This window comes from Lagopus muta, chromosome 10 (assembly GCF_023343835.1).
Source record: "Lagopus muta isolate bLagMut1 chromosome 10, bLagMut1 primary, whole genome shotgun sequence".
NCBI classification, from domain to species: domain Eukaryota; kingdom Metazoa; phylum Chordata; class Aves; order Galliformes; family Phasianidae; genus Lagopus; species Lagopus muta.
The window spans coordinates 8393300-8412568 of record NC_064442.1 but is presented as its reverse complement, the minus strand read 5'-3'; the positions used below and the strand labels follow the sequence as shown (position 1 = coordinate 8412568).

The 19269-nt window shown below is 39.9% G+C and overlaps 1 protein-coding gene across 2 annotated transcripts in view; it reads left to right on the top strand.

Moving 5' to 3' along the window:
• Positions 1-19269, top strand: part of TMC3 (transmembrane channel like 3) — a 305047-nt gene that overhangs the window by 187567 nt on the left and 98211 nt on the right. Inside the window, exon 7 of one of the 2 annotated variants that reach the window (XM_048955803.1) lies at positions 9308-9362. The exons of the other annotated variant lie outside the window; for it this stretch is intronic. The gene's annotated coding sequence lies outside the window, so the exon portion shown is untranslated. The remainder of the gene's footprint in view (positions 1-9307; positions 9363-19269) is intronic. 2 annotated transcript variants of the gene reach the window in all.

Here is a 19269-nt window from a genome sequence, read left to right as displayed (position 1 = left end):
TTGACATGGAAAGGTCTTGACAGGGCTGTTTACTTTGACAACAAATTAAAGTGTTATGTAATAGATTTGTTTATAGCATTGAATTAGAAATGTGTAGTTGTGAATATTCACAGTGGAGATGATGTTTGTCCTCTGGAGAAGTCCTGAACATCTCATGTAGCCAAGCCCCACTGGAATAGCTGGCAAGTTGGAGTATTCAGTACTGCAATGCACCGTTTGCAAGAGTTATTTATGGAGTTGTTCAGGAGTAATATTTAATCATGCCTTTCAAGGAGTCATTCAACCTATTTGAGAAGGAAAATAAATATCGATTCAGGTTTTGTGAAGGTAAGTCAACCTTTGACTGGCTGAACTCCTGGGTAAAATAGATTAGAAAACATCTGTGCATTAATGCATGGAGAACAAATGCTTGTGAGGAAATATCTAAGTGTGCAAGTCTGTGTTCTGTGGTAGGATGAAAAGAAAACAAGCAATAGATGAGGTCTTTCATGATTGGCTCTAGCTGGTCTTGAGTCAAGCTCTCAGTTGACCATTATCTAATTACATGCCAGGAAAAGAGCTGTAACTCATTTCTCTTCAGGAGTTTGGTAAAACTTTCCCCCCAGATGGCCTAATGGGAGGATACTCCACTATTCTGGTGTGTTTTTTGAGACTTTTTTTCTGTGTTTGATGCCCCTATGTGTGCGTGTGATTCATGCCTGAGGCTGCTGTGTGATGCCTTCAGCAAGGGAAGCGTGAGGAAGGAAGGAAGACAGGAGGGAGCAGGAATGTGAATGTAACAGCAAACCACAAAAACATCTCTTTGATCTCTGGGGGTAAGCAGAGAGCACTTACAGTGAAAGATTGGCAGTAGGGAAAGCTGTCCCAGTGAAATATTTGTAGGATAAACTACAGGCCCCTCAAAAAGTGGCCTTAGTAGTCATGGTTACGTAGTACCATGATCACATTACAGAAGTGTTGAACAAACGTGTAACAACTGATTGCAGATATTTTTAATAAGCTACCCTTATGCACAATATTTCACTTTCCCCCTGTTTTGTTAGTTACCCAGTGATTGCATTTAGAGAAATTCCACCAGAAGTATTGCACAATTGGAGCTGATTAGGTATATTTGTGGTCTTGGATAACTTAGCTCATGATGTATCAACTTGTTTTTTCTAAAGATAGATTTTTTTATTTTTTTTTTTTTTTTGTCATTTATAGCAATTTTTCAGAAGAGGCCCCTCTCTCATATCTTGAGAATCTTTGTGGTTACAGCATGTGAGCTGTGTCGTGTATAACAGCACATATGGTATGTTGAGACTGCTGTAATGTCAGGGCCATGCCACCACGTATGATGTAGAAAAGGAGTGAGGGATGAGCATATTGTTTGCTGCCAAGGAAAGTAAGTCTGAGCTCCTTCCTGAAAGCTGTAGCTCCTGACATGTAGGCACTTCCTGAGAGCAAAAAAACTATGGGATATTGAAGTGAGCCTTATGGCGAAGCATCAAAAAATAAAACAGGAAACTTCATCTGAACATATTTTCCCTTCATACTTTCCTCCCTTTTTCTCATCTTTCTCATTTCTCTCCTTCTGAGAGTTCACTCTGGCAGCCACGTGAGGAGTGTAATGTTTATTTTGATCACTGGGCTTTGGGCTGAGGCTGTGGTCTGTTGCACGCATGCAATGGCAAGGAGCTGGCAAGAAGACTGCCTCTTCCCTCCCTCTTGCTCTACCCCATCCTTGGCAGGTCAGGAAGGCAGAAGGAATGGAGCCTGGGCAGCCTTCAGAACTGAGTCCCTCCTGTGTGAGAGAAAAAGAGGGAAGCAGCAGTCTCTTAGGTAATTTCTACAGAGGTGGGGAATCAGGAGGAGGCTGGGAGCAGTGGGACAGGCTCTGTCTCTAAGATTAGTCTTTCAGCTAGCTTCTTTTGATTCATTCAAAACAGGGACTTAAATAATAGTATAAACAGAGACCATGTGAAAGTTTTCATTCTTTCTTCTGTTGCCTATATATTGCTGTGACGGAATAAAGGAGTTTACCTGTTGCAGGAGTGAAAAGCCCTGAATCCTATGCAGCTCTATGCAAAAGGTTGCCCTGTGGCAATTAAGTATGATGATGTAGGTTGTTGCCATTACACTGTTTTTGTTCATTATCCCTTTCCTCCTGGAAAATGAAATGGCTTAAGCGTCAATGGGAGTTTGTGCGGACTGTAATGGTCCTTCCTGTCTCTCAGTTGAACCAGCCTGGCTCTTTTCCTTAAGCCACTGGAAGGTGATGATAATTAGTCTCTTCACTTCTTGAAAGGCTATAGAATTGATGGATGGATGGTTTTTAATTTTTTTTATATAGAAAACAAATCATATCATTGTTGTAAAAGTTCTCTGGTTTTGGATGTTGCAGCCACGCAGTGCCTAAGGATAAGTTGTTCCTGTGCAATGACCTGACTGAAAGAATGTTAGAACTCTTCTCACTGTGAGTGCAAAGACTTGCATCTTGCCCAGCTGTTGCTTGTTCTGCCACTTTGCTCCGGAGTCAAAATTCTGACACTCAAAAACAATAACAAGAAAAACACAAAATAAAAAAAAGAAATGAACCCAAGCCCACCCTGGCTGTTCTGGGAAAACCATGATATCTACTGATTTCCTTCTTTCAGGCTTCTTTGTAGGTAGGAATTGTGGCCCTGGTGCCAAGCCCTGTCTTTACAACTAAAGACAAACTTGTGACATGGACTTTTTTTTTTTTTGGTATAGAAGTAGTTTGACATAAATGTGATCTGCTAGCAAGCTTTTTGACTTAAAATGGAAACTTTTTTTTTGTTTCTGCTGCTACTCATTCCTGATGGTGCAAATGTACATATGAGGAAATAATACACACACAAAAAAAGTGGGGGGAATTGGGGCAGGGGGACTGCTAAGGAGACCTATTAGATGTCATTCAGATATAGCTGCTAGTTTTTTTATGATTTTTTTTAAATTGCTTATTAGAAGAACAACTACCACACTGAGGAGAAGAATTAGGGCTATTTCAAGCATATTATTTCACTCTTACTTGCCAGTGGGAGACTCAGGGAGGGGGCTAGGGGGTTTACAGTGGCTAGACAGCCCTTTAAATGGGTATTAAACAGTTTTCCATATGAAGGAAATCCCCTTCTGCCAAATATCCAGGAGCAGGGGGATTGATTTCAATGCAAGTACTGCTGGGATGGGGCTAGATAAACTCTGAAAAATTAAGAGGTCACTGAGGTCAGGGTGCAGGCTTCAGAGCCCGTCTGGCTGGCTTCCTTACGGACTCTTGGAGAGCTGGCACACCAAAGCAGCATGACGTCCTGCATAAACATTTGATCCTCCTGACCAGATTTTTCCATGGTATTAACTTTCTTAATGGGGGAGGAAAAAAAAAAAAAAACTAAAAAAAAAAAGCCAAAGCTGTTTTATATCATTTTTCACCATGCTGAGCCTCAGAAAGATTCCTGTGTTGTCCTAAATAATAGAGAAGGCGAAGGGAGAAAAAGCAGGTTGCCAAACTGCTCATATAGATTTGCAAACTTTCCTCTGGCTCCTAAAATAGCAGCACAATACAACAGAGAGCTCCTCTGGAACTGCTATAGAATGTGCTGCTATCGATTTTTTTCAGCTGGTTAATCAAATGGAAAAATAAATAATATAAACCCTGCAAATGTGGAGAGATACAGTTGAATACTAAGGCATTGCTTTAAAACCCCAAATCAAAGTGGTGTTAGAGGACTGATGAAATCCCCAAAGGAAAGATAACCCAAAAAGCAGTGTGCTGGGAGTGGGGGCCAAAAGAGAGCTGCTGGGTTGCAGAGGCAGGTGGCACATGGTTGGGGCACAGACATACCTTGGTATTGTTTGTCTATGTGTGTTTGGGGCCATGAGCAGCACGTGCAGGTTCAGGGTTGCTGTGGCTTCGTGTCGACCCTTGCAGAGGCCCCAGACAGCAGCCCATCTCATAGGACAGCTGTGCACACTGCAGGCACGCTGTTTGCAAACCAGTACAGTGAAGGGTAGAGATGTGCTGGCTGCACTGTGTGAGGTGGGGCTGTAGCCTTGGCTGGATGGATATGTTTCACTTTCCTGGAATCTGGAGCCAGAATTACAGATTTGGCCTGCAAACTGTTATTATTAAGAACATCTCTTCTGCCTGGCTTGGCTTTTGTTCACTGAAAAGTAATCTTTCAACTTGAAAATAGTGATCTCAGTTTAGTAAAAACAGGCAAACAGTAAATCTTTGTTGTACTGTCATAAACTTCCCTTTTATCTGCTGGAGTTTTGCATGGTTATGCCTTAATACAGACTATAGATTCTGGAAATGAGCTAATGGTGTTCCTCTACTGAGACCAACCGTGAGAAAGTTCATTAATGATCCTGTGCAGAGCTCTGTCCTAATGGAGGCAGGGATCTGTCAGTGCAGGGCTTGGATACAGCTCTGCTCATTTCCTTGGGAATTTGTGTGGTGGACCTGCTTTAGCAGATGGTGTTGTAGCAGTAGATCTTTACTCTGAGAGAATTTGGAGCCGTCAAGTAGTCAGTGAGGCAGCTCAGGGGTCTGCATTATGCAGAAGTAGTCATGATGGTTTGCTAAATCTGCTGATTGTTGTGTAAAAGAGAGAATTGCATTCTGTTTTAAATCTGGAAACCATTTTATTGTAAATATAATTCAGTTTCCAGAGCTGTCTTGCTGTTACTGTCAAGCAGCGGTGCTGCCCTCTTGCCAACCTCCATATAACGTTTTTTGGAAGCCCTTAGGAGCCAGATGCTACAGCCCCATGTCTATAATGTGTCCATAGAGCTGTTCCATTCTCGTACTGTGTGACAAATGATTTGTCACAAGAACATACGTATGCAAGTGGCACAGGGCTGGTTCTGTGGGTTCATACATTTCATGCAATAAAAATGCACTTAGGAGATGATAGGTTCACGTCCAGAAGCATATGTGTTTTTAAGACTGGAAGAAAAATTATTGAATTTTGGGGATGTTCTTTATTGCATTTGAATAAAGAGGGGAAGGTGCCACATTACATTTCCATCTGGCCGTTGGTCACATCTCAGAACAAAGAAAGAGACCTCCATTGTCACAGAAGACCAACGAGTGTAGCAGGTAGAGGGAGAACAGGAAAAAATGGCATGACAATGGCAAGTTGAAAAGATTTAGTATGTTGTATTAAGGGCTGAAAATAAATCAGGGAGATGAGAGCCTCTATGGCATGGGGTATGTGGGGGGAAATAGAGCTTAGGAAGAGAGCAGTGGAGACCACAGAAATGGCTGTAGTCCATTTTTATTTTAACCACTTACAGGAAGGTGATGAGTCACCTCTTCCAGAGCTCTTTGATTTATTAGTGAGGTGAGTTTCCTGCTACGGAAATTAGAGCCAGAAGAACTGCCAAAAAGGGAGGAAGAGTGTGCACAGACATCTCTGTAAGCTCTGTGCTAGAGGAGGAGGCAATCCCTTTGGCTGGGGAGAGGAACAGCAGAGACACAGAAGTCAGAGCAAGAGTTATGTTTGCCCTCAGGAAGGTGAAAAATATAAAAATGTTGTCAATTTCAGATGCAAAAATGAACTTGAGTGAATGAAAAATTCTGACTTTTATTCTTATGGTTTGGTGAGTGCAGAAAATTTCAGTCTTGAAGCTATAACACTCCAGTAGGTCACTGGGAGGTCATCTGTCCAATAAGTCACAGAGCTATGTTAATTTGTTCCACATTGGCCTTGAAGCCTACGATGAGGTGAAACAGAACTTTATGGAAAGTTCTTTTCTGAAGTAAAACTCAGATTTTCAGGTCCTGTCGTTTGCTTGATCCTTCTGGACCTGACCAGCAGCCCTGACAGAGAGCTTGGGAATCTTCTGGTAATAAGATGTAGAAATGCATAATGTTATTATTTTGGAATGGGCTGCCCAGGGAAGTGCTGCAGTCACTGTCCCTGGAGGTGCTGAACAAACATGTAGACATGGTACTTAATGACATGGTCTAGTGGGTGGGTGTTTGGACTAGATGGTCCTAGTGATCTTTTCCATGGCGCTGGGCACTAGCAGGCAATGGATAAAGCTCTGTTTAAAACACTGGAGTAATTAAGTGGCTGTGAGTAACTTTGAAAATGGAGTCCGTGTTCACTCACCCACCTTGTCAAGCATCTTTTCCAGCTGTAGAAATTCCCAACACCTGAAGCCGGTGTTCACAGAAAACCGACAGCTGCTTAAATGTTTGTTTATGCTTGACTGGGGTTCAGACTGGTGCTGTGTGTTCCCGTATTATGGTTTCCACTCAGGGCGTAGTAAATCAGACCACGTTACTGGCCAGGCACTATTCGTACTCATTAGCTTAGCTAAAACATTGACGTTATCACATTAGTATTTGTTATGTGGATTTATTTTATGCTTTTTTCAATTTATCTCTCTTTAATAACTCTTGAATTTCTTGTTAGCCTTAGTTTGAAACAAAGTTAATTATTTCAACTTCCAACGATGATTATTCAGCATTGAGTAAACAACTTTGGCAATACATTTGCTCACATTCCTCTGTAATAACACTCTGCCCCTATTTTATCGTTTATGGAACTGCTTTCTAATTCTTTTCATGGGTCTTTTTTAAATAGCTTTCTTATATAATAGATAATAGATAATAATGTTTGTTGTTAAAATGGAAGTAAAAACCAATTAAATCTGCCTTATTGTACTTACAAAAGATTGATGTGTGTAAAGTCTAACAGCTTATTTGGGGATTTTAATCTAAGGGTGCCCTGCAATAACATTCTGTTGTGTTCTGGGAACTAGCTGTAATAGAGAAGCCACTGCCTGAAGAGATGCTGAGCTAAATTAAAGTATTGTGTGCCGGTATTCTAGCATCTGCTTCATATATTAATCTCCAGAAAAAGCTTGAAAATACCCTAAAGTAGCAGCCATTTCTTTGTTTAAGTTTGAAAGCCTTTTGTATTGGTTCTCATTAATACTGCTGTGCTGAAGATTCACAGTTCAGTAAATGAATTGAACAGAAAGTTCTGCAAACCAAGAACAGACCAGTTTTCCCATTGCAGTCTCCATTTTATTTTTGCTGTTTGTAAAGGTTGAAATTCAAGCTCTAGGGACCTCGGTTTTACAATGCTTGTTTCAACACTTGCTCCTGCTAGGAGGAATCAAACTAGTCAAAATTAAATGATTGCTGCAAAGATGTAAATACCATAATGTCTGAATGATTTAGGTTTTCTTGACTTACCTTATTCTTTCTCATGAATTATATTTGCATATATGGGACTGTAAGTATATACTTGCTCTGAAAGCTACATTCTGAAAATGCTTCCTCTTCACTGTACTTCCTCTTCACTGTAAAGTCTCATTTTTCTCCTCCTTTTATAACACTTTCATCCAGCCCCAGGATGGGAAACAATGCTGTGTGATTTACAATTGTGTATGACATAAAGAGTTGAAGCTGTAAGAGCAGAAAGTAGTAAACAAACAGACTGTAGGCAGTAATATATTTGAATACAGTATTTTTATGCATGAATAATCCATGAGTTTATTAAAAAAGCAGTCTGTTTATAGATAATGTAGGAATGCAAGAAGGCTTTTATTCATGGAATAAGTTACCATCTCCAGCTTCAAAAATAATTGCATGAAATGAAGTAAAATAAATAATAAGAAATAGCTGTGACGTACAGACTTGCCAAACTTAGCAGTGCTATTTCAGAAAATGAAATATATATTCATTAGGAGCAAGGCTGCAAATAGAGTGTGCATCTCTGAGGGTGCTGCCCAGGCTGCTGCTCTGTGCCACGTACCCAAGTTGCAGGTGAGCACCCCTGAGCACCCTCCTCCACCTGCAGCGGGGCTGGTTGGGAAGGTGACTGCTTCCAGCTCCTTGATCCATCTTCTGCCAGGACATTTTTCCCCTTTTAGAGCTGGGAAAATGCTATTTAAATTGGTGTAGGAGGTTTTGTACATTTCACTGTCTCTGCCCCAGTGAATAAGTTTGTCATCCCAAGTAAATCCTTTGTAAGAGAAAAGGGAGGTATGTCTGCATGCATCCTAATGCATGGAGATCCTCTTGGAGTCTCCTGGCAATCAGAGCAGAGAAGGCCTTCTGCTATACAGGAGAAACAACACCTATCTGTAAATCTGGCCTGAAAGAATACCTATCCTTCAGAAGTTAGAGTTATGACATTTTGGAGCATTTCTCTTCAATGTTTTCTTTAGCTAAAGACATTTTTCATATTCGAACCAGATTATATGCATAGATTTTGGCTGATTTGAAAATGATTTTTATAGCTGGGAAGCTCATTTCCTTTTCCAAACCAAAAAATGTCCATCAACTCCTTTTCCATCTGAGCTCTTTTCTGTTTCCGATTCAAGTAACTTTTATGGTTTGTAACACGCCCTATATGACTCTCATCTCAGTTCTCACATACTTAAAAACTATACTTAGAAAAAGGGGCTCTATCAGGATAAAGTAATATCTTACGGTGCTTTCAGTAAGAAAAATCCTTCATTGGTGTTAGGTAGAAATAGTAAAAGCTGGTTTTAAACTGCTTACAAAACAATAATTTGAAGTGATAAATCAGAAAATAATTGAGAAGGGGAAATAACAAAGGGATTAGGAGAGTGTGGTACTGCTTCAGCCTGATGCTCCTAAGATGTATTTAATTAGGAGCCAATAAAGTAGGGTTTAAATGTACGTAAAGCAAACAGTAGAAACTTGTGAAATTTGCACTCTAATAATTTGCAGATTTTATAATTCATGGAGGGGAAGAAAAGCTTTGGTAATGGTTTAAACCAGAAGCGATAGTGAATTGGCCTACCATTAATACTGAGTTTCTCTGGCAAGTATACCAGATGACAGTGGCTAGTGCATATGATTATTATAAGGGATTAACCACTGTCATATTGATAAAAATAAAGTCTAACTGACAGTGCTTTGTTTGTATTCCTACTCTTTCAGGTAGCACCCAGCGTAACTCTAAGATTTTCACAGATTTAGAGGCAAATGAACTGAGGAGAAACTTTCAGATTAATGTGAACTTTTCTAATGGGAACCCCTATAGATCAGTTCCTGTCCCATTATATATAGTAGTTGTTATGCATATGCAAAATAAGTCTGATTTCCTGGTCTGCTCTGATTGAGAATTATATCTAGATCATGTTCAGTGATGCAGTTTTATTCTCTCTACCTTTAGGCTTATTTACATAAAGATGAATCAAATTTGATACTGCTGCGTAATGCTAAAATTAATATTCGACTATCATTTTTCAGCCACTTCCAACCTGTTGTTCTCATGCTATGATCAATATTTTCTGCTGTTTTTTGTCTATCCAGCTGTATGTGAAAATCTGGAGCGAGGGTTATCCAGCCAAATTTCATCATCTGCCAGGTAATTACAGCTCTCGTAATCTTCAGCTGGGAGTCACCCATGTAGAGCCGTGGGCAGAGTAGGATTCATCCATATTTGTTCTTCTTCTCTGGTGTATTTGTTTAACCAAACATACTTATCAGCAGCTTTTATTTTGCAGCTAGAAGGCCCGTAGCAAGGTGGAGAAGCTGGCATTTGCATTGAGATTCCAATTAAGTTGAAATTAGCATGAACCTCTGTTCGGTTGCTGATGTTTAACGTATGGCAGATGAAATGGTACTTTGATAAACGGACTCCAAGGATTGTTATGACATTTCTCGTCTGCATCCTACAACGTGATTAGACTGCCATAGTGCTGCGTGATTAATAGAGTTAGTTCTATCTGCACTGAACCTCTCTGGCACAGGAATCTCTTAGAAACAGTGTACCTCAGAAATGCTTGCATTGCATCCTATTGTCAAAATCCAACCAACCAGAAATGAGGTACGTCAGCCATGCCATGTGTTGCAGGGGTTGGCTGACTCCCGATCCTTCATTAAAAATAAAAAAAAATAAAATAAAAAAAAAAAAGGCTTTTCAGTATCATTTTTTGAGGAAATGTGGGTTGCTGCATTTCCATTACATCTACAGCACTGAGGCTCTCGCAAGAAATCAATACACCCTGGTGATTTAAATGCTTCTCTTTTAGATGGTCTGTGTTTCTAAAACATATCTCATGTCAGACATTTGCCAAGGCCCATTTAAGCAGAAATTGGCTTGCTTGTGTAGTAGGAACATTTTCCCTCAGAACAAAAGGGATCGGTACATCTTGTCAAGAAGTTTTGCTGTTACTTCGGTTGCAAATGGTGCTGTTTCTCTTGACCACCTTGCTTTTCTTGTTCTTCCCATCACTTTGCAGGGAAGTCTTCTCAGGGAGCAGCGAGCTGTTGACAAAGCAGAGAGGCACTGAGAAAGGCCTTAACAGCACAAGCCAAGCATTAGGCAGGGACTGTAATGTTCCCTGGCTTTTTATTTAACTGCCAATCCATGTGGTAAATACCCTTGCTTCCATTTTCAACACTTTCTCAGCTTGGCACAGGTGGAGCTTCCCCATCCCATGATACTTGAGCCAAGGCCATTCAAACTTCCCCTTCTGCTGGGGGGCAGGTGCTACAGCTCAGAGCATTGCTCTGTGAAAGCAGGCCACGTGGGCAGCAATTTTCCAGTCCTGGAGCTGCCTTTGGGCTTTAATTTTAAAGCATGGCTGACAAGGTGATTTATCTTTCGTGCATTTTTTTTTACTTGTGCAGTTCTTCAGCCAATTTTTTTCTTTATTGCAAGTTATAATTTAATTTGTGTATCTCTGGGAAAAAAAAAAAAAGTTTTGATTTTCTCAGAGTAGTCACAATTTTTTTTTCAGTCTATTTTTAACCCTTTTAAATATGTATTTCCTCACTGGTAAATACCAGTTATTTAAGGTTTAGGGGTTTTGTTCTTTTGCGTGTAACTCTTTCCCCAAGGATTAAACTTGAAATAAATTACTTCATATTGTTACTCATTACATGTATTCATGGGTCTGATTCCCTGATGCTGATTTTTCAAACGTTAGTAATTAAAATGGCAGAAGCATTTTTAACACCGAAGATTGAAAGAGTGTTGGTGGGCACTCAGCTTTAGATGTAGGTTTGACAGGTGAAATTTAAAGTTGGAATGTCTGATTTGATTTTTTTTTTTGATAACTTTAACTTCACTTCCAGGTGTGTTTCAAAGGAAAAATGGATTATGGAAACATTGGCCACAGATTATTGGCACATATCTCTAAAATGGGAATATGTCAGATGAAAAATTCTTTGGAGGGATGTGATGGTTGATGGCAAATCCTGCTCACCCATTTTCCATGACCATAAGCTGAGAGTTATTACTGTCATTGTAGCAGCTGAAATGACTCTTCCTGCTATCATCTGATGTCTTTGGGCTTTGTCTGTACTCACTCTGAAGCCCATTCCTTATGCTGATGAATGTCTTCCTTCAGACAGCCCTCAAGCTCACTCCCATCCTAAATGTCCCTCCCTGCTTCTCTGATGCTGTTACCTTGTGAGTGATTTCTCATAATTCTTGTGAAGACACGTTGCATTTTCTGTGCTGCCAGATGCAGTCCTCTGAGCCTTAGCAGGTTGAGGGCAGCCAGACACAGTTTTGCAGCTGCCTTGTGAAAATCCCAGTGGCTGGGACCTCAGTGCTGTTAGGATGTACACATCTCCAAATTCTTGGAATTCTTACAGGCCTATCCTGAGCCCCAAAATGTTCCCAAACTCCTGCAGTAGGTGCACCCTGCCTGCCTTAAAATGCATGCACTATAGTACTCTTATATCTACCTTTTCTCCAGTTCAGATTTCCTAGCACATACGAATATAGGAGGAAAAAAAAAATGTTTAAGTCATTTTATACTCAGGTAAATACAGATCAAGCTTCGTCTCAAGGTAAAAACTGCTCAAATGTTTTTCTGGATATTTGAGAGCTTTTTTGGGTATGAAGTGCTGATTCTTGTCATCCCCTCTTGCACAGCTGGGGCTGTGCAGTCTGGAGGAGAGAAGGCTCTGGGGAGACCTGAGAGTGGCCTCTCAGTACCTAAAGGGGCTGTAAGAAAGAGAGGACAGACTCTTTAGCGGGATCTGCAGTGATTGGACAAAGGGAATGGTTTCAAACAAAAAGAGGAGAGATTTAGACTGGATGTAAGGAAGATTTTCTACAATCAGGGCGGTGAGGCACTGGCACAGGTTGCCCAGAAAGGTGCTGCGTGCCCCATCCCTGCAGACACTGCAGGTCAGGCTGGATGGGGCTCTGAGCACCTGATCAGCTGTAGGTGTCCCTGTTCAGTGCAGGGGAGTTGGACCAGATGGCCTTGAAGGGTCCCTTCCGACTCGAACAGTTCTATGATTCTGTGATTACTGATCTAGTGTCATGTTATATCATGCAATGGTATCTACAGCTCTGGGGAATTCTCCCAGAAAATCTGAAGTTTTGCCCTGTTGGACCGGTTTAAAGGAGCTGCCTTCCATTATAGTGGAGCAGTTGTTTCTCACAGCAGATGTTTGAGCTCTTGTCTCAGAACTGCATGAATTCACATCTGAGCCTTATCCTGACAAAGTACCTTTCAGCAGGGTCCTTTTGCTTCATGTTATTTGCCAACGTGTGTGCCAATGCTGAGCAGTCTGCACAAGGGATAGATCCAGTCAGCGCCCACGTCTGTGGAATCTCAGACAAATGGTGGACAAGTCTCTTTCCAGAAAACTTCTAATCAGACTATGAATAATGCAAAGTGTATCAAGAATGTTTGATGCAGCAGATATCTCCTCTCATTGGACCTGGAAGTTACGATTGCTTAGGTTCCATCTCTGGAACAGAGGAGGTGAAGTCTACTGTGTTCCCCTGGGGAGGTTACTCTGCTTGGTGCCTCTGTTTGTTCTTGTGCTGTTAGCCTTTATTTTTATATTTACTGAATCATTCTTCCAAGGAGTAGGGTTTTTTTGTTTGAGGCTTATTTTTATTAATACCTAGCCAAAGCAAATTTTGTTTTGTCTTGGGAATGAATGTATAATGCGTCTGTCCTCAGCTAGGATATGGCTCTTCCGTACTTCACTCCTACTCTCATCCTAATGTCTAACTAGGAATGTAAATGTCTATTTGCTGCTCCAGCCTAATTTCTGAAACACTTGTAAGGCAGTTTTTCTTATTTAGAATTTAGACTATCATTTTATTTCTTAGAGTAAAGCAAAAATGTAAGTTGAAGCTCCCATAGCATTTTGATTTCTTCTCCTGGAAGATATGGTCCAATTTTGGGAATCAGTTGGCTGCATGTCCCTGTTGATACTGGGGCATAATATTCATTTATCATGTCTATAAGGTCTGTGTGTTTTGTCAGTAAAATACTCATGCAGCTGTTCCTTGAGCCTCATCTAATCCCTGAGTCCATCCATCCTGGAAATGTGTGTCAGTGTGTCACTGCTGTTGATGAAATTTGCCTTTTTCACAGTCTGTGCCTCCCCCCTATTTATCGTTTGAATTGTCTCAGATTAACTCTGTAGTCCTTACTGTCACCTCTTCTGCCTTTTTCTATCTATTTACCTGCTAGTTACGCCCTTCTCTGACTGCCTTTTCTCCCTTTGCCTGCTGCTGTATTTATTGATGTATTGCTCGTTTCACCCCAGGCCATGTAATGAGTACTTTTCTTCCCTTGCTGAGGACTTGAAAAACATACTTGCATAAATATGTGGGGATAGGTTGTTTTGTGCACTTCAGGCCAAATTAGAGATGCAAATGCCATTATCTTTAACAAGGTACACATTCAATGTATCACACAGCACTTTGGAAAAGTATGCTCCTACATCTGATTCTCATTCAGATTACCAATTATCCCTGATTGTATTATGGCTGCTGTTGCATCAGTGCTAGTTTGTTGTTGTTGTTTTCATCCCTCCTCTCTTTTTTAACAGCTCTTACCCTCTTTCTTGCAGGTAACCCATTTAATAGCTCTGTTATTCAGTGGTGTAATCCTCCCTGCCTCTAGTGAGCATAGAATCAATCCTCATGGCTCTCAGTCTGAAGTCCCATTTCCTGACTTGGGCTGCAGGGCTGTGTGCATTGTACAGCACAACAAGTAGGGTATGGGCATGCTTGCAGTTTCTGGAACTGCTGCCAAGGCAATCATCACAAGCTGTGACTAAATATTGTGTTTCTTTGGGTTCAGAAAAGCAGAATAACTTTTCCCAGCCTCACAACACGAGTTAATATAGAAATAACATCAATGCCTCCTTTTTAAGGCATGTGAAAATATAGTGGGAGCAAAAGTCCAAATCTACAGAGTTCCGCAATGTATTTATCATGTTCTCTGAATCTTTCTTTTAGCTTTAATTATCCTTTTGTCAAATCTGCTTGGCTGCCTTCTATAACTTTGGACTAGATCACCTTTAAAGTCTTTTCCAACTCAAGCAATTCTGTCATCTCGACTCTAGCTTTAAACATCTCAAACAGCTTCCCAATTTCTATTTATTTCACAGATATGTGGCAAAAAAAGCTCTGCTACAGGTTATTAAGGCATGTTTTAAGTTTGGATATGGTGAGAACCACCGTATATGCCTAACAAAATACTTGGTTTTATGTCTTGGATATAACAATTGATTCATAAGAACAAACTAATATTTTATGTGGACTTGCTTTCAGCTCTTGGTTTGGAGCTGCCATTAATTGAGAATTGACTGCAAAGGGAAGGAGGGATGGTCTACTTAAGACACACAACTTCCTTTCCACCTGTTCCTTTGCTTTATAGGTATATGCCTTAAGTTCTAGAGATGTCATGACCAAAATAACCCCTGAATGAAAGGGGTTTTTAAAGATGAATGTTGTTAATCTCCTGCTTCCTTCCCTGCATTTCTCCTTTCCCTACCACATTTGCTTCCCCATCTGACCAGCTGCACGAAACCATGCTGCTTTTCCTATTGTGCATTCCCACAGGGTAGAGGTGGCTTTTATTTTGGCATCATCAAAGTTGCTGATGGACGATTACATGGGAGAGAGCTTAGGAACCTTGGGATAGTTCAAGGCTAAAGATGACATAAGGTAGGGGAGACCAAGAAGATGGAGTATAGGATAGCTTGAGTAGCCCTATAATCCCAAACTTGAGGTGTTTGCCAGCAACTTGCAGGTTCTGAAAAGCTTAAAAGAAGTAGCTAGCCAAAGAGTCACAGAATCACAGGGCTTGGAAGGAGGGACCTCAAGAAGTCATCAAGTCCAATCCCTCTGCTAAAGCAGGCACCCTACAGTAAGCTTCACAGGTAGGCATCCTACTCCTGCATGATCACTTAAGCATGTGTGGCCCTCCATCCCCCAGATGCTTGAGAGAAGAGTTTCAAGTGCCTCCTCCATTTTCTCAGCTTTGACCTGAAGTAGAGGATAAAGGATTATTGTTGTCATTCAAAGCCATCTGGAAAAGCTTTTTGTGGCAGTGCTGTACCATTTCAATGACCGTGAAACTGTGGGAGTATGAGAACTTTACTGTGTCACTGCATTTATATGCCCTGCCTTAGCTGCTCTCTGTTACTTAACACTGTTCTTTCAATGTTTGTTCAAAATGCATTTGTCAGTTTGCTGAGGTCACAGTTTTTCCTTACTGCTCTGAAGGCCACAAGGGTAAAACGTTTGCCATTCCTTGTATTGCCATTTTTAATCTTTTATTTCAGTTGTGCACATGCTTCAATATGGCTCTTGTCTTTACTCATGAAAGCAAAGAAAGTAATAAAAATGTTTTGTAATAGCTGTAATAAGGTACAACATAAAAAAAAAAAAATCCCATAGTAAGTATTACACAAGTACATTCTCTTCACAATTTTACCATGCCATAAGGAAAAAAATGTCCCCCCAGTAACACATTAAAGGCTGTGACTAGTGAACAGATTGACACAATTTTACTCTCAGATTTTCTTCCGTCTTGTAACAGCAAATGAGAACTTGTGGTATGTTTATAGATGTAACGTGCTTGGGTCAAAAGCTCTCTTCATTTTGAGATCTGTATCTGAGCTGCAACTCAAATTTTTGTCACACTAGCATCTCAAAGGCTAGATCATGGAGTTGCTTGTAATTCTGCAATGTATCAGACAATCTGATCCCAATTAAATTACTAACTGCAGTACAAACCACAGACATCAGTTCCTAGCTAGCACGCCCACATTATTTCTAGATGGTGTATTCTATTTATCTTCATTTTTAGTGATTTCACTGCAGCTTTATAATTAAACCTGTCTCTGATATCCTGGGGGAAGAAAAAGTGCTCTATAGTCTTGGCCAGTTGGACACCCTTATGTGTTAGGCAAACGTTGCAGTGATAGCTGTTCCACATCATTTCTGCATTTTGTTTTAACATACAGTGTTCTAGAGTTCTTCAAGCCATAGAGTATTTGGCACAACTGAGTGAATTGCCTTGATTGATACCATTTCACATGTCGTGGCCTATTTGTGAATTTTAATTTAAGGATTATTGGGCTGATTACAATCACATTTCTGTGAATTCCACAAAGCTTTTGAAATTTAACTCCTTTAGCTTCTTTATTTGTATGTCATGGCCTTATTCTTCAAACACGCTTTAAAAAATAAATAAAAGACCATATGTAGATAACACAGCAGTTGTACAATACATGTAGACTCCTGTATGGGAGCCTTACAAATTCGAGTGCTCAGGACTGAAGGTGCTCAAAAGGTCTATTGCATGTAAAGTTTAGTGGGCATGGTGGTGGTGAACTAATTGTTGAACTAGATGATCACAGAGGTCTTTTGCAATCTTTACAGTTCTTTGATTATAAAGTCACTCGACAATTAAGAATCAACAGGATTAAAATTCCTGTTTATAAACATGTGTTTACAGGGATTTTTTTTCAAAGGTGTCAAAACCCATTAGGAACTCCTGGAAAAACCAGCCAAGCACTGCTCTGCATTTTGCATATCTTTATAATTTTGAAAGTAACAGTCCAGGGTATTTTAATGGGAGTTAGCCTTCGGTGATTTTCTACTAGCATTGAGCACAGTAGATATACCAAAATCATTCTGCAGTATTACACAACTTGTCAGAAATGTGGATTTTGTTTAAAAGTTTAGGGGATTTCTTCCTGAACCTGAGAAAAGGTACTAGGATTGTCTCAAAGCACATCAATTATAAGCTCTTCACAGAGGTGAAACACGAGTGCAAAATTACCAGACATATAAAGTTCTTGAGAAGAGAAGAAACAGGTGCTCTTTGCTTTTGAATAACTAATATAAATCCAAAAGTATTAATTTTTTTTTCAGGCTAGGCATGAGTTTCTTTCATTTTTCAGTCCTGAGCCAAGTCTTTGCTCTTTGAAGATGTCATTAAAACCACCTCAAAGTCTCTCTGCTTCACACTGGGATTTTCAGGAATTGCTTAAAGGTAAAGCTAAACAATGATATACCTTGGTGCTACGAGGTGGTTAATTAAGAAATGCGAAGAGCAGTGAATTAATGTGCTATCCATGAAGGTATTTTTCTGATAACGACTTGGTTTGCAATTATGCCTGGTTTAATCTGACAATAATACTAAGAAGTTGTGGCTTTTTAAAATGGCCTTTGTTTTGGGAAAAACTAATTTGTCTGACACAATTCGCTGGTGTCTATGCTTTTCTAAGGGTGTTGATTTATTTCTGGGTTTGTTTTTTTGGCTTAGCTTTGAATGAACTACTGACTTATGCAAATAGATACATTAACATGGAAGATGTTAAATGACATGCTGTCATTTATTTAAAAGGAAGAACAGAGGACTGTGCTGAACACTGGCTGTTCCAAAGTTAACAGTTGTACAGTACATTTAACTGCATTGCTTTGTATTTTCAGCAACATTTGGTCTATTCAGAATTCTTTGGATTATAGATCACTTTTACATTACAGAAGGGGATAATGGATCTCTCTATTACTACTTATGGATGTTTCAAGTTAAATGATCTGATTCGTCCATGCTTTGAAGGTTAAAGACCTCGTGATAGAGAAATAGAGACTGACTTTCAGTGTCCCATGCCAAAATTCCCTTTATCTTTCACTAGTGTGCTTTGCTACATATATTGACTTGTGGAAAATCCTTTGATGAAAGGTAGTAACAGGAGGAATATTATGAGTTTATTTCTTGCTGGATAAATTCTAGCTATGACCTATTATGTTCAACTCCTTTCTTTCAAGGAACAAACTGCTGGATGGGAGGGTGAATAACTTCACTCATAATGCCATGTTTTCCACCGATCAGAAGCATCTTTGATTCTCAAATGTTGTTGGAAATAAAATTCTGACTAAATTTAATTTCAGTTCATGGTATTTAGGAGAGACTACTTCAGGCAATTAAGCAAGCATTCATTTTTCCTAGTCTGGTATGCAGTCATGGGAATGCAAGGAATTTGCTGAACTTAAAATAATGTATTGAATATTCTTCTAGTTATTTCAGGAGACAACTTTGCTAAATTTTTTTCCCCCCTCATTCTTTACTTTTTGTATAAGGGTTGACAACAGCAGAGATACTCCAGCTGAGGTACTCCAACAGCATGAGTCTAGAGAAACACACAGGAATAGTCTCATTTGGATTTCAAATGACTGTTCATGTCTTTAACCAATGTCATGCTTTTCTTTCAAACAAGGTCTCCATACTGCCATCTGTGCTTTTGTAATTGTACTGTGGAGGTGATTCTAAAATGCTAAACTTTATGGCAAACCAGTACAGTAACCTACAAATGACTGAGCTCAGTTTGTTCCAAAGTAGATACATGTCTAGCATTAAGGAAAGCCCTTGCAGACAAATTGTCTGTGTGTTCTGGGTTTCTAAACACTAGAAATGAATTTGTTCCAAATTTGGGTAGAATTAGGTCTCAGAAATGTGGTTTGCTTGAAAAATGGAAGGATGCTTTTTGGTTAGGTAGTGGCTTGCTGTTCAGAGCTCCCATGTGACTCTGAACTCTCTCCCCTTGCTGGATATTGAACACTGACCATGCACGAAAGAGAACCTTCCATTAGAAACTGTTGCAACAGACTCATCCGAAAGAGCCTGAATCTGCCAAAGAAGGAACTTAAACCTTTTGCTCCTATTGAGACCAAATGATCTCTGCTGAAATGAGCAGTTTCTTTGAGAAGATCTGGGCTGGGTCTGAGAATTTCCTTTCAGAATTGATAAACAACACAAATTCTTGATCAACTTTACTTGCTAGTCAAAACATAATATTAATTGAGAAGCAGGAAAAAAAAGCAGTGTTTTATATTTCTTGCAGTTAATACTTTTTATGAGATACTGTAAACAAAACAGATCAAGATAGTAATGCAGGTTATTGCTTTGCCTTATTTTGTCAGTCATGCATTCAGGTATACCAAAGGCAAAAACAATTTCATGGCCCCTGATATATCTGCATCACAT